The sequence below is a fragment of the Enhydra lutris genome, unplaced genomic scaffold (genome assembly GCF_002288905.1).
Source record: "Enhydra lutris kenyoni isolate GAN:26980312 unplaced genomic scaffold, ASM228890v2 scaffoldscaffold16, whole genome shotgun sequence".
NCBI classification, from domain to species: domain Eukaryota; kingdom Metazoa; phylum Chordata; class Mammalia; order Carnivora; family Mustelidae; genus Enhydra; species Enhydra lutris.
Genome location: NW_019154100.1, coordinates 3,348,129 through 3,363,030, shown reverse-complemented (window position 1 = coordinate 3,363,030; position 14,902 = coordinate 3,348,129). Strand labels below are relative to the sequence as shown.

The window sequence follows — 14,902 nt, the reverse complement described above, 5'->3', positions numbered from 1 at the left end:
CTCAAATCCTTTAAGTTGAAAGCCGTTTGGTAACATCCATATGGATGCACAATGCACTAATTGCAGTGACTTTGCACATTTTAAGCTTCATGCCAAAGTGGAGATTTTAATTAAAAATTTTCAAGCAAGGCTGTAAGTCTAACATTTCAAAACAAAACATTTCTCACACAAGGAAAACGGACTTAACATATCATTTCAATAATCATCATTATCAGTGAACATTTACCAAAATCCTCATTAAATACTGGGCATTGTGTGATGTATAGTTAGTGGTAATTGAAAAGAACGCTGTATTTTCATGGTGTGACTGTTTATTAAATCGGCCTTATGTAAAAGACTAGTCATATTTTAGATCCATGGGGATGGCGATTCTGGGAGTATATTCCATCTTGGTGAAGGCCAAGAGAAGTGCAGACAGACAAGGAAAGTACTGATGTAGGTCTTCTAAGAACATCCAAGACACAGGCCATCTTTTACATACACACACACACACACACACAAAATATGTCTATAAATCATATATATATATATATAATCATATATGCACACACACACAAATACATACACTGTGAGGTTTGAAATAGCTCGTTGAAATAGTTTCAATGACAAAGTTAAGAAGAGCAAAACCTTTACCAAATGAGACTTATTTTTTTCAAAGATTTCATATTGGAAGATTTACTTGCTCAGCAAACCTTTATAACTGACTGGCTGCTAAGTGGGATAAGTTAATTAAACAGAATTCTGACTCTTTAACCTTCCTTATATATTATAGTCCTACTAAACTATATTTAGATAAACCAAATACAAAGCTATGTAACCTAGCAGTGTGTGAATTTTTTACAACTTAAAATGAACACACACACAAATATCATAAAACCACTTCTAAGTATTTAGCAGTCAGAGAAACACGAGGGTTGATGTCTGACTTTAATTAAAAGATCTGAGAGGAGATCTGAGACTTCATTTTGGGTGGATTTTTTTTTTTTCAAATTAAAACTTGTCTAGTATTATTGTCCAAAGTGTTGAAGCAGAAGAAGTTTCCATGCTAAGGGTTTTGAATTCAACATAATATCATCACCCCTACAATGTCATTCTGTCTTACGAACCATTATATTACAGAAATCTGCAAAGCTGCAACACAAATTTCTGGGGTTGAAATTAGATTACAAATGGTTGGTACATAAAAAATGGTGTCAGCATAAACCAGAAGTCAGATTAGTTCATGAGAGAGACTTAAATCTATTGTGGACGTTCTGAGCCACCAAGTCATGGCAGCCGTATGCAAGAGACATAGTCAGTTGCATGGGAGTTGAAGAGGTGTATAGTACTGTACATGCTGTCTGTTTGCCTACATGCTTCCTCTTGCCTTGGTTTGGCCACATGCTCTGTCTTGGAATTAACTGTTTCTTATACAATTCTCCTAGATCTTGGCACATTTGCTCTGTCACCCAAAATTCTACATCTTCAACCCTTTCATCAATCTTCTTTCACTTGTAAGAGATGCTAGTATTTTTATTAGTGTTTTTATTGCTTTCGATGAGTGCTCTGTGCTCTAGACTGAATGTTGTATGCCCCCCAAATTCCTATATTGAAACCTAATCCCCAGTGGGATGGTAGTTCCAGGTGGACTCCTAGGGGGTGATTAGATCACCAGGGTGGAACTCACATGAATGGGATTAGTTCCCTTACTAAAGAGACCCTAGGGAGCTCTCTCACCCTTCACCATGTGAGGACACAGAAAGAAGAGAAAGAGAGTCTTCATCAGACATGAATCTACTGGTGCCTTGCTCTTGGGCTTCTGGCCTCCAGAACTGTGAGAAATAAATTTCTGTTGTTTGTAAAGCCACCATTCTATGGCATTCTGTTATAGTGGCCTGAACAGACAGAAACATTATGGTTACTAAGTTGATTACATTTTGAGCTGTCTGCCTCTTACTCTATTTTTCCCCATAAGCCATATAATTTTTACAGGGGTATTCTGCTGAATGCAGGCAGGAAAATGGAAATCTTAGTCTAGCACTAACATCTATTCTGATACCATCACAACAACACATTCACTAACATAGCACATTTCTTCCCCCAGGAAGGTCCCACAAGGCCATACTGGGGGATGCAGATGCTGGACAGCCAGCTCACCTCCCACCAACTCCTTCCCATAGCTGCCCCACCAGGTGAACACTGCCAAGGAACAACTTCCAGACCAAGATCAAGGACCCTAAGTGCTGAATCATGGAAAGTATCTACATATTGAGTCACTGGATACACATCTCCACAAAATTACAATAAAGTATTTTGATACTGGCTATACTGCTATAACAAATTACTGTATCTTTAAAAAAAAAAAAGATTTCATTTTGCCTTTCACAAAGATGGTGCTGAAAGCTTAGAAGGAAGCCCCAGCCCCTCCTAAACCCGAAGCCAAAGCAAAGGCTTTGAAGGCCAAGAAAGCGGTGCTGAAAGGCATCCACAGTCACACAAAAAAGATGCAGGTCACTGTCACTACTTTCCAACGACCCAAGACTCTGCATCTCTAAAGGCAGCCCAAATACCCTCGAAAAAGCACTCCCAGGAGAAACAATCTTCATCACTATGCCATCATCAAGTTCCCATTGATACTGAGTCAGCCATGAAGAAAACAGAAGACAACAACACACTTGTGTTCATTGTGGAGGTCAAGGCCAACAAGCACCAGAGCAAACAGGCTGTGAAGCAGCTCTATGACGTTGATGTGGCCAAGGTCAACACCTTGATCAGGCCTGATGGAGAGAAGAAGGCATATGTTCTGCTGGCCCCTGACTATGATGCTTTGGATGTTGCCAACAAAATTGGGATCATCTGAACTGAGTCCAGCTGGCTAAATCTAATATAAATTTTTTTGCCATTAAAAAAAAGAAAAAAAAAAGATCTCATTTTTAAATAATCTCTGCCCCAGCATGGGGCTTGAACTCACAACCCTAAGATCAAGAGTTGCATGTTCCACTGACTGAGCCAGCCAGGTGCCCCACAAGTTAGTATATCTAATAGCCAAGATGAGTTCTGAGAGGCAGATCTACAGAATATGTGCCGTGAGGAGTAAATACTAGCATTTTGTGCTCAGGTAGCATTTTCTCTCATTCCAAGTATATTTCCATTTATTTGCTCATTAAATGCAAGTGCCTAAAAAAAGAACATGATGGTAAGAAAATAATAGATTTTATAAAATGGAGTGTTTTTGTTTTGTTTTGTTTAAAGTTCTACTCCTTGAGCCACTGGTTCAATGCCTGTGGCATTTTTGATAGCAGGAGGTGTCTGTCTACTCAGGCTTAAGTGCCCACAGCACTCACTAGAGGAACCACCACCTTTCTAGGAACTAGGGGGACCAGCTGTCCCGGTTTGCCAGGCCTGAAGGAGGTTTCCAGGATGGAGGAATCTCAGTTTTAAAGCTGGGACAAATCAGAAGGAGTTGGTCACCCTCACAGAGACAACAGGGTTGACAAGCTGTTCCTCCCAACTTTATTATATAAACAGAGCCAGCGTGCCTGGCACTTCATTTTACTACATGAACAAAGACATGCTGATGCTCTGGTCTCAAAACGCGTGTCACAAAGTGTTGCAAACGCTAACCCCTGAGAGTGGCAAAAGATTTGTTGAGAAGTGGGTGGGATACGAGACTGCCCTCTGCCCAGCCGCCAAGGGATTTTTCACCTCTCCTCGACTGCATTTTAGACCTTCCTCTGTAACGTTTTTTTTTGTTTTGTTTTGTTTTTTAATCAAAGCCCTGGTCAATCTCATTCTGCTCTAATGAGGTTGTTGAATTCAAGACCATCAGCTTATTCTTCACCACAATTCTCAGTTGCACTTTCAATAAATCCTACCTATTTAAATTCATACATGCCTGTGCTGGGCCTCACAGAGGAGGTGGCTAGGGCTGCCACTCTCACAGGACGAGAAGTGCGAATGTGGCCTGACTCCCCACAGTATACCCCTCTCCAGCCCTCATATCAATCACCACGCACCAGAAAGATGCCTCAGGTACTCATTAAATAGTTTGTTCATTTGAGTTTTTATATTTGCCTATGCATTTAAAAGGAAAAGGAAAATGTGCACTAAATCCTAGCTTTCCTGCTCTGCTGTCCTTTCTAACTCAAACATGATTTACTGGTTTTGATTAGCACACGACCTCAGACAGACTTTCAAATTGCAGTGTTTGGAGATCTGAAATATTGTCAAATCTTTTAAAGAGCCACTGTGATAAATTAGAAAACATCATCACTACACTCCTGTCTTGAATCACTGTGGTCACATGTCGTGGACTGGGAGGTTTGGCTCATTAAAAATGTGAAGGCTGTAATGTCTGATGAATAAGACACTCACATCAACACAATTGGTTTCCTCCTGGCATAAAACAATTAAAATGCCAACAGCTCAGGGGTTTAGCGGCAGAGCAAAGAACAGCGCCTGCAGGCCTGGGGTCAAGCTCTCCCTTCCACTGGCAACAGAGCCCAAGAATGCAGTGACATTAGCCAGTGCACACCAGGCTCGTGAGATGAAGGGATGCCGCGTGCTTTTTTAGTGTCCACTTGGGGCTGACTGAAACAAAAGCACCAATAGAGTTAAGGGAGTTGAGCCCTTATTGTGGGAGGCGAGGCAATACCTTTTTGCCTTGCCCCCAAACCAGAATCCCACATACAATGTGGTTAAGTCAGGAATGTGACATCTTCTCTTCCACACCTGTGAGCCAGAGCACATCCCAGAAAGATCTTATTTCCTCTTCACACAAATGCTAGAGAACAAAGTCATGCCTTGTCTGGGTTATGCTGTTTGTTTTCCAGTCTGCTGGCATTAAAATTGTACCCTAAGCACCTATCACGTCTCATGATGCTCTGTTAAGTCCTTTCAAAAGTTCTGACTTTGAACACTGGGGCCATTTGGAAGGAAAGAAAAACAAAAAAACAAAAACCAGATAGCTTCATGTTATCATGGGGAAAAATCACTCAAATTCCATTTTAAACATAATAAATAGAATGTACATTGTATGAAGTATACAAAAGTGGGGGAAAAAACAAACCCAGCCTCATCAGCTTCAATAAGCTGTTTTGGTTTTGTTCCTTTTGCCATTCTTCAATGGGGTGAGGGGGTAGGCTCCACAGGAGATGTCATGAACAATGAGCTGGGGCCTGAGATGCTAATACAGAAAAGCTCTTTTATTTTCTAATTACTGACCTCCCAGAGTTTTTGTGATAAGAGTTTATACAAGCAATTACATAGCACCAGAGTTCTCATAATCAATTATTGAGGACCCTGGTCCAAGCAGGATGTAAAACTGCTCATGCTTGGATTAACACAGTAAAGTTAAATCCTGTCTCTCTCAGTACTTTATTTTTTAAAAAAGATTTATTTATTTTAGAGAAAGAGAGAGAGAGAGAGAAAGAGAGCATGAGAGCACATGGGGAAGGGGCCGAGGTGGGGGGGGGAGAATGTGTGTTGTGTGTGTCAGTCTGGCTCCGAGCCTAACATAGGGCTCAATCTCATGACCCTGAGATCATGACCTGAGCTGAAACCAAGAGTCAGATGCTTAATGGACTGTGCCACCCAGGTGCCCCACTCAGTAATTTGTTATCAGCACAAATTCTTTTTTTTTAAATTTTATTTATTTATTCGACACAGAGTAGTAAAGTAGGCAGAGAGGCAGGCAGAGAGAGAGAGGGAAGCAGGCTCCCCGCTGAGCAGAGAGCCTGATGTGGGGCTCCATCCCAGGACCCTGAGATCATGACCTGAGTCGAAAGCGGAGGCTTAACTCACTGAGCCACCCAGGCGCCCCAAAGGACAAATTCTAATGGGTTGATTTTAGGCACAAGGTAAAGGGCAATTATTAGGAATCAATGAAATGAAGCAAAGGCATAATTTAGAGAGACTAGAAAACAATTCACGGCAATGAGAGTTTTCTGTTTTCTGTTTTTTTTTTTAAAGATTTTATTTATTTTATTTTACAGACAGAGATTACAAGTAGGCAGAGAGGCAGGCAGAGAGAGAGAGGAGGAAGCAGGCTCCCTGCTGAACAGAGAGTCTGATGCGGGGCTCGATCCCAGGACCCTGGGATCACGACCTGAGCACTACATATATCACAGTAATCCCTCTTTTTTTTTTTTTTTGTCCTTTGTGAGAGAGGCAGGGGAGGGTTAGAGAGAGAATCTTAAGCAAGCTCCATGACCAGCATGGAGCCCTCACAACCCTGAGATCATGACCTGAGCCAAAATCAAGAGTCAGATGCTTAATCAACTGAGCCACCCAGGTGCCCTTCAGGCTGTGATGATTCTTAAAACTTTCTGAGTTACTGCCAAACTTGAGAACCAGAGGAACACCAATGAATTCTCTTCAGAAAATGACATCGCTAAAACTACATGCAGATTTTTTCATACAGTCTGAGCTGATTCCATTAATAGATCCCGGGACCCCAGGTCAAGGACCTCAGGATTAGAGTGTCAGAATGTTGAACCATCATGAGCATTTCCATGATCTAGCCATAATTTCAGAGCATACTGCAGAGGAAATACCTTCTGTGAAGGTTAAGTATTTGAAGGTAATTCCTTTTGAGCAAGTGCACAGTCTAGGGAGATTTCTGTTAAGGGGAAAAGGCTTACATGATTTCTTACACCCTCCCTCAGTGATAAAAATACAACCAACCAAATAAAAACAAAACAAACTAAAAAATCTCATTCAGTTTGTATATCATGTTTCCTTCAAGAAAGATGGAACCTGGTCCATTTTATCTGATGAAGGCAACTGCCAGCAAGAAAAGCAGAAATGGGAGCTATGGATCCTACACAGGGAGCTGAATAGGGATCTAAAATAGATGAACCTCAGACTATGAGGAGCTGAGTCAGACTCTTTTCCCCCACACACAATCCTTCATTCCTCCTTCCCTTTTCTTCTCTATTAAAGACATTATCAGTGATGTACCAACATTAATGCAGATAACAGATCAATGGAAACTAACTTCATTGTACCCATTCTTACTAATTATATTCAATGCCAATGATTATCACTTCATTTCATGTTATAGTTATCGTTTTAGTACTACGAAAACCAAAATTATTGAGAGCTTCTCATAGCTTTGCCAATGACCCTGAACTCTTATTTTTCCTTTTAAGGTAAAAAATAGTATCGGCCAAGAATTTGTAATTGTTTTTAATACGGTCTCCTATGTTTTCTCTCTCAGAGAGGGCTGCAGACAACTCTCCCGAGAAGCTAGAGATTTACTGGGCCTCTGGTCCCCACCTGCAAAAGGAGGGTGTTTTATATTTTATGGTTAACAGAGCTGAAGCTATTAGAGAAATACTTCATATTCCTATTCTCTGGACAAAGTTTTGTTTCTCTTACCAGTAACATTGTTTATTCTTATCATCAGAAGACCAACGCATGGTCTCCTGTTTCTGCTCTTCACAGACTGACTTGGCTTCTGTCGTCTCACTCTGGGTCTGTCATTTTACAGTTGTGGTGTACCAGACCTTGGTCTGGAAGCTCGGCATACCAATGGCACTTGCTCACTTTCATCTTCTTGGCTGAACTCTCTCGACACTTGCACCCTGTTCATCCTGGGCACGTGAATTACTTGTTCCTTCCTTGCTAGGAGACAAGGAAGGCTTATGGTTTATGGTGTCCCTCTGTGACCCGGCATGGTGGCACTGAGATCCCAAAGACTGCAAATCTTCAGGAACCAGTTAAGGAGGGAAAAGGAAAATGTGGAGTTGGGGATGCCTCTTAGCCCACGTGGTACAAGGTTGCCATGGCAACCATACCTAACTGTCCCTCTACCTTGCTCCTCAAACAGATCTGCCTGCTGGTTTGGTGTTCAAGGGCATTTGCACAGAACTGCCTCAGTTCTGTGATCCACGTAATATTACTTTTATACAACTTAATTTTATGCCATTTCTTTCCCTGAGTAGTAATAAAGAGGGGACTAAGAGTTTCAAAATCAAGTATGTACATATTCATGTACATTTTTGACCAGAGTTTTGCACCTGTTTAGATGCAACAAGGCCATTCCTCATTTCCCCTCCTTGAACGTTTTCATTTCCTTGTCCTTCATTCTCCCTCCCCTGAACGCACTCCTACACACACCCACACCATCTGAATGTCAGTTGGTGATATAGAAGGACTATTCTAAAGAGAAATTCTAAACATGAAGAGATGGGGTCCTAAGCATCTTGCAAACTCAGAACCCTTCTGCAATTATGGCAAAGCAGAGGAAGTGTAAGGAAAAACTAGGCTTGGCATAATGACATTTAAACTTTTTCCATTTGATAGGTCTTTCTCTTAAATAAGAGGGAGGTTCACTTCCCTTACCTTCAAGCAACAAGAAAACGGGATGTTCTTTAGAGGTTCTGAGGGAATAGAGGGATAGAAAACCTTGCTCTGATTGTTTTAGTGGCCTGAGAAGCCTGGAGGCCATGGTGTGTGTTGCTGACCCCGGTAGCTGATCTTCCACAATAAAGAAGTGTGAGGAGTTGGACAAAAGCCAAAAGCAAGAACACAGTGCCAACAGTCAGACCAGACACCAGAAGCACGACCAGGAGCTGAGCACAAAGGTGGAGTCAAGAGGCTGTGAAACCATCTGCATGGGGCAGACATACCAAATCTGACGATGAGCTCTGGAGGCTGAGGGGGGTTGGCTCAGGCTGCAGTTTGCAACCCTCTTCAGACCCAGAAGGGGCTCGATCTCTAGTCGCACTGAGACCCCCTCAGTGGCGTTTCACTCTGCCACCCCCTCCTCCCTCACTCTCTTTCCTTATTGAAGTCCTTGACCTGCATTCCTTTCCATGCCTGACACTCACACGAGGCTCTCATTTTCATTCCCACACTTGTTTTCCTCCGTTGGAAATCTTTCCTGACTATCTCTGAGATCAAAGGCAGTAACAGGAATGACTTCTCACCCTTCCCGAGAAAGGCTTTACATTATCTCTAAGGTTTGCTAACATTTCTGTGGCTGTCATTAGTACGTTAGTGACTGCTTTCCAGCTCTCTATCTTCGGGACCCTCAGTGCAATGCTCTTCTATCTCCCCCGAAGTTAGCATGGTCACTCAGCCTACTCGGACCAATGAAATGAGCACCTCCAGGTGGCTGGTTCAAGGGCCAGTGTTCATCTTGTCACGTCTCTTCCCTCTGCCAAGGTGACTGAGGAAGGACAGGTGGAGATGGAGCCTCTGTTAGCCTGTGTCTCTTAGCAGAGCCCCCAGTCATACTGGACACACCGTGTGAGCAAGAAATAAACATGCATCATGGTAAGCCATAGCAAAACCTAGTCCATTCTGAAAGATACATGCCTTTCAGGTCTAATTCGGATCATAAGTCCTCAGACAAAAACTACAACTTATCAACTCTTCAAAACAATCCTAGTGAGCTGGTTGGTTTTGTCACTCTTTATTCCAATAAGGAAAATGAAGGGTGGAGAATCTATAAAATTTCCTTAAGGACTCACAACTAGTAAATGGCCAAGTTGAAACTTGTACCCAGATTCTACTATTCTAAATCTCATACTCTTTCTGCTTTACTGTGATGGCAGGAGACAAGATTCACTTCTGAAAGGCAATGGAACAAAATTTGAGAAGGTAATGAGAAAAATACTACAAGTCATATAAGAAAATGCATGTTTTTATGTTAAAAAATGAAGAGTAGTACTGGATACATCTGCCAAGATTTAGACTATTTTTGCTTGTGTTTTTTCCTTCTGGTAAGAGAAAAGTTTCCAGGCATCCAGCGAAAAGCTTGGGATTCTTATCCGAATATCATTCTCATGCTGGGTAAATTGAGCTTAAGATAATTTGAATCTGAGTAAAATTCAAGTAATAGCATTTTTTGAAATCATAAGCATGACAGATCATGTATTTCAAAAAGGATCTGGAAAGATAGATATCAACTGGTAATGGTGGCTACCTCTGAAAAGAGATCAAGATTTGCTGCAGGGTGGAAACTCTAAAATTCTACTAGCTACAGTAATGTGTTATTTGGATACTTTTCAATAAGAATGTATTTACTAATTATTTGTGTAATTAACACACCCACACAAAATGTGCCAAATAACTACTGACCCCGTAACTGCAGGTTGGTGAGATGGTAATGCTTGGTAATTGCAATGGAAAACTAGACTTGTCTGGCATTTGGCTTAGTTGGTCAGCACTGTCTAAAGCTTTGCTAAATATCTTTATGTTTAAGAGAAAATTGTTCAGAAAAAAAAATGAAGAAGTAAAATGTGTTTCCGGCTGAGCAATGTATATCCAAATTGCATTATTTTGTGATTTTTTTTCTTTGGTAATGATATCTATTCAAGGCATTAGTGAAATGATAAAGAAGAAAAAGATTTCTAAATAGAAATAATCATAAATGCCAACTATTACTCAACTTCTTTAGCTACAAACACATAAAACACATGTATGAAAAAAGAAAATCAAGAACCTCCATACTTTAAGGCCCTTTGGTCATTACTCAGTTAAAGATTCGCCCTTTAAGTTAACATGCTCTTATTATCTCCTCTTGTTTCCAGAAAGGAAACTAGGTTTGAATCTCTAATCTCTAAAGCGATCAACAATTATACAACATAATGAGATTCTGTTGTTCCACAGTCATATGTTATTTTGAGGTATGATATAATGCTGGCAATAAGGCAATGGAATTATCGTCTTCATCCAATAACTAGTTTCTCTATAACCATATTTTATAATGAGCACCAAGACAAAAGATTTGGATTTAGTAATTTTTATCTAAAACTTTAACTAGAGATTCCGAATTTCTTACTCTAAACATGATAGTTGTATGTTTCCTATGTCCATTTGTCTATCTATCTACCTACCTACCCACCTACTTACCTACCTACCTACCTGCCTAATCTATATCTTATTTATATATCTACACATGTGTTGTAGATACACACATGTGTGTGTAGATACACCTTGGTCCTGAGCTCCTAGCTCTTAGCTGGTGAACTCAGAATTCAAGGGGAAGGTATTGACTGCTGCGTACAATTCTAGGGAATTCCACCAGCACTGAGGACTCTGTTTAGTCTGGATATTGCTTTTAGTTTGAGAGGAGAAAAACACTAATCTGTACTACTACTTCTCATTTCCATCAAAAACAGATTAACACTTCCATTTTGTTATAATGTTCATCACCGGTAATAAAGGATATGAATTTAAATACATGAGAAACACTGAAGTAACACTCTTAGAACATCACCATCTTCATAAATATATTTGGAAGAAGTTGCTGACCATCTGTCTTAAGAGATTTCCACATACTTCCTGTGACACTTGCCCTCACTAAAGTTTGGATTTACTTCTTAAAAATTTTTTAAAAGAATTATTTATTTATTTTAGGAAGAGAGAGGGAGAGTGCACACAGGAGCAGAGGGAGAGAGAAGCTCTAGCAGACTCCCTGCTGAGCAAAGAGCCCGAGGTAGGGCTCGATCTCACGACCCTGAGATCATGACCGGAGCCAAAATCAAGAGTCAGACATTTGAACTGACTGAGCCACCCATGTGCCGTTAAAGTTTGGGTTTAAAATGAACACGGAAGTAGCTGTTACGGATTCTCAGGCATTCTAACTGCAATATGAAAAAAGAGAGGGATGTCTTAAATGGGCATATGGCAAAGAACTTACCAAAGGAGTACCTAACAATATTTAAGTATATTTTCAAATAAAAATAGAGTAAGTTAGTAAGGACAAAGAGAAATTATTATGTTTAAAGGAGTTAGAAAAAATTTTAAAGAGATGTGATGACACAGACATAATTATGTACTCTTGTTAATACCTTCTCTATCAATGCTTTATTTAATCCTGAACCTAGTCTCATGCTTTAACTGAGCTAATATTCCACCATTAGCCTGTTTTTGAAGGTATTTTCTCTTGCAGATCTATTGTATTTGTTATTTCCAGGAATGTTACATCTTCAGTAATATAAAAATCTCATGTGCCTATTTTTCCCTTAAAGTCTATAACCAACTGACCCTCAAAGAAAATGTTTTAAGTAGCACAGATTCTATAGGGTCAGTAATAGTCCTGAACTCTTGATATCTAAATTCAGGCTCTCAGTTTCTGTCTCAGAATTTAAAGAAAAAAACAAACTAAAAAACAAAAAACAAAACAACTCTGGATTCATGTAATTGCTGAAAGAAAGACTATAATCAAATGTGTCCCTCTGGTGAAGAACATCAATCCGTCTAAGTATTTTTTCCCAAAGAGAAGGATTCACTCAAAAGCAGCTTTTCAGACTTTACCATAAACTTGGAAGGCAAAACTTTTATATACAACATACAATGAACGGATAATTAACAGGCATTCAGCCTACTTGAGAACCTTATAGTCCAGAGTAGAGGCAGCTCCTATTTTCAAAGGAACCCTATGAAAATGTGGAGGAACTGGAATCCTCACGCATTGCTGGTGGGGATATAAAATAAAGCAGCCGCTTTCACACTCACAGCAATGTTATTCCTCACAGCTAAGGAGTGGAAACAACCCAAACATCTGTCAACGGAAGATGGGATAAATAAAATGTGGTAGAAGAATAGAACGGAGTATTACTCTGGAAACAAAAAAGAAAAGAATGAAAGAAGGAAACAGAATACTGATGCAAGCAGCAATATGGATGAACCCTGAAAATACAACACTAAAGTGGAAGAAGCCAGTCACAAAAGACTGCATGTTGCATGATTCCACAGATGTGAAGTGTCTAGAATCTCAAATTCACAGAAACGGAAAGCAGACTACTGGTTGTCTGGGGCTATGGGGGATGTAGGGCTATAGGAATGTGGAGTGACAGCTGATGGCTACAGGATTTCTTTTTAGAGTGGTGACATGTTCTGGAATTAAGATTGTGGTGATGTCTGCACAACTCCTGCGAATCTACTAAAAACCACTGAACTGTACATTTGAAATGGGTAAGCTTTACGGTATATGAGATATATCTCAATGAAGTTGTAAAACAGAAGAATCCTGCACTCTCTCCAGGTACAAAGTCTAAAACCCTAACTTTGGGGCGCCTGGGTGGCTCAGTGGGTTAAGCCTCTGCTTTCCACTCAGGTCAAGATCTCAGGGTCCTGGGATTGAGTCACGCATCGGGCTCTCTGCTCAGCAGGGAACCTGCTTCCCCCCACCCCCGCCTGCCTCTCTGCCTGCTTGTGATCTCTGTCTGTCAAATAAATAAATACAATCTTAAAAAAAAATAACACCGTAATTTTGGAAGTGATCTGCCCATTTTGAAATGATGAAGATGAGGATGATGCCAGGGATATACTGGGGGTTGTATAGAAGTAATAGATCAGACTTTCCCTTATACTAATACTGATGGGAAGTGGTTATACTTAGTGAGCTTATGGAGTATGTTCTCTTTATATTATGTACTTATATTGTTTTAAAATTCCTATATAGAACATATATTATTTCTGTAGTCAGAAAAAAAAGCTAAGTATCAGAGTGTTTAAGAAAAGTGTTAAACTATAAGGTCTGGGGAAGGAGATCAAGAGGGGCACCTGCTAGGGAAGATGGCTGAACTGAGCTGAACTTTACAGAGTGGGCAGAATTGGATAGAGAAAGGCAAAGGGTAAGGCGACATCTTTCTAAATAGTTCTCTGATTTCTACCATCATTGCTTACTTTCTCTGGGTTCTGAGGGTGGAGATGTTCTGTCTTATTTACCCATGAGCACCCAGGACCTACAATGGCATCTAGAATATAGGAGGTGCTCAATAAATGTTAATTGAACCCAAGAACAAATATTTGTTGCTAGAATCTTTTTCCTAAACTACAAATGACAACTGGGGTACCATGTGCAATATATATTGGGCCTTTATACAAATTAGAAAAAGGTGTTCTCCTCTTGCTTCTCCCTAGAGCTTGTGTCTGGGACAGTCACTCATGAGTTCACTGGTGACCTGCTCCAACCCTGCTGCCTGGCCAATCTCCTTTCCAATGACCCCACCCCTAATGGCAAACAGGACAAAATCCATATACCTGGGATGGGCAATCAAAACTCTTCAATATGGGGGCACCTGGGTGGCTCAGTGGGTTAAGCCTCTGCCTTCAGCTCAGGTCATGATCTCAGGGTCCTGGGATCAAGCCCCACATCGGGCTCTCTGCTCAGCAGGAAGCCTGCTTCCCCGCCCCCCAACCTCTACCTGCCTCTCTGCCTACTTGTGATCTCTCTGTCAAATAAATAAAATCTTAAAAACAAAGAAACCTCTTCAATATGACACTAACTTTCCTTTCCCATCATAACTACTTCCAACATGTATTTTGTGCTTGAGCCACAGTAATCCTATGCTTCCTTGTGTTGGTTCCCACTACTGCCTTCACCCCAACGATTTGGTGCTTCTCAGCCAAACACCCACCATTTAATAAAGATGAGCCCTCCACATTCTGGCACTGCTCTCTGTGACTGTCTAGGACCTACCCTCTGGTCCTTGCATGCTCCCCTTCTGACTCTCCTTTCATCCGACTCTTGACTCCTTCCTCATCTGAAGGTCTATTCCTGTGCTTGGGATTTAGATCAGGTTCTTAGCACGAGGTAGGCACACCGGCTTTTGACTCTCAGCTCTCTATTTCCTTGGTCTGGTTTTGGTCTCCTCTGGACAATATCTTTGGTCTCTCTGGACAAAACTGGCAGCTTGCTTCAGGTGGACTCAGCAGTCACTTTCCACTAACTTACCCAGCACACGGTACAACCATTACAGAACCCTGACCACATGGTATTATATTGTTCCCTGACATAGTTCCACCTTTAGACTCTTGGAGCTTCTAATGGAAGTAACCACAACTTACTATTAGGCACTTAGCACTGTGCCTGGCATGTATAAAGTAGGTGTTCAATGGATTCGAATGGGGAAAATGAAAAAATGAAACATGGAGACAGGAAACGGTCTGAGCAGAGAAAGTG

At 40.8% G+C, this 14,902-nt stretch overlaps 1 protein-coding gene and 1 pseudogene across 1 annotated transcript in view; one reads left to right on the top strand and one right to left on the bottom strand.

Annotated features, from left to right (window-relative positions):
- Positions 1–14,902, bottom strand: part of LOC111147311 (cyclin dependent kinase 14) — a 584,276-nt gene that overhangs the window by 10,603 nt on the left and 558,771 nt on the right. The gene's annotated exons all lie outside the window — the stretch shown is intronic.
- Positions 2,370–2,839, top strand: LOC111147312 (annotated as a pseudogene).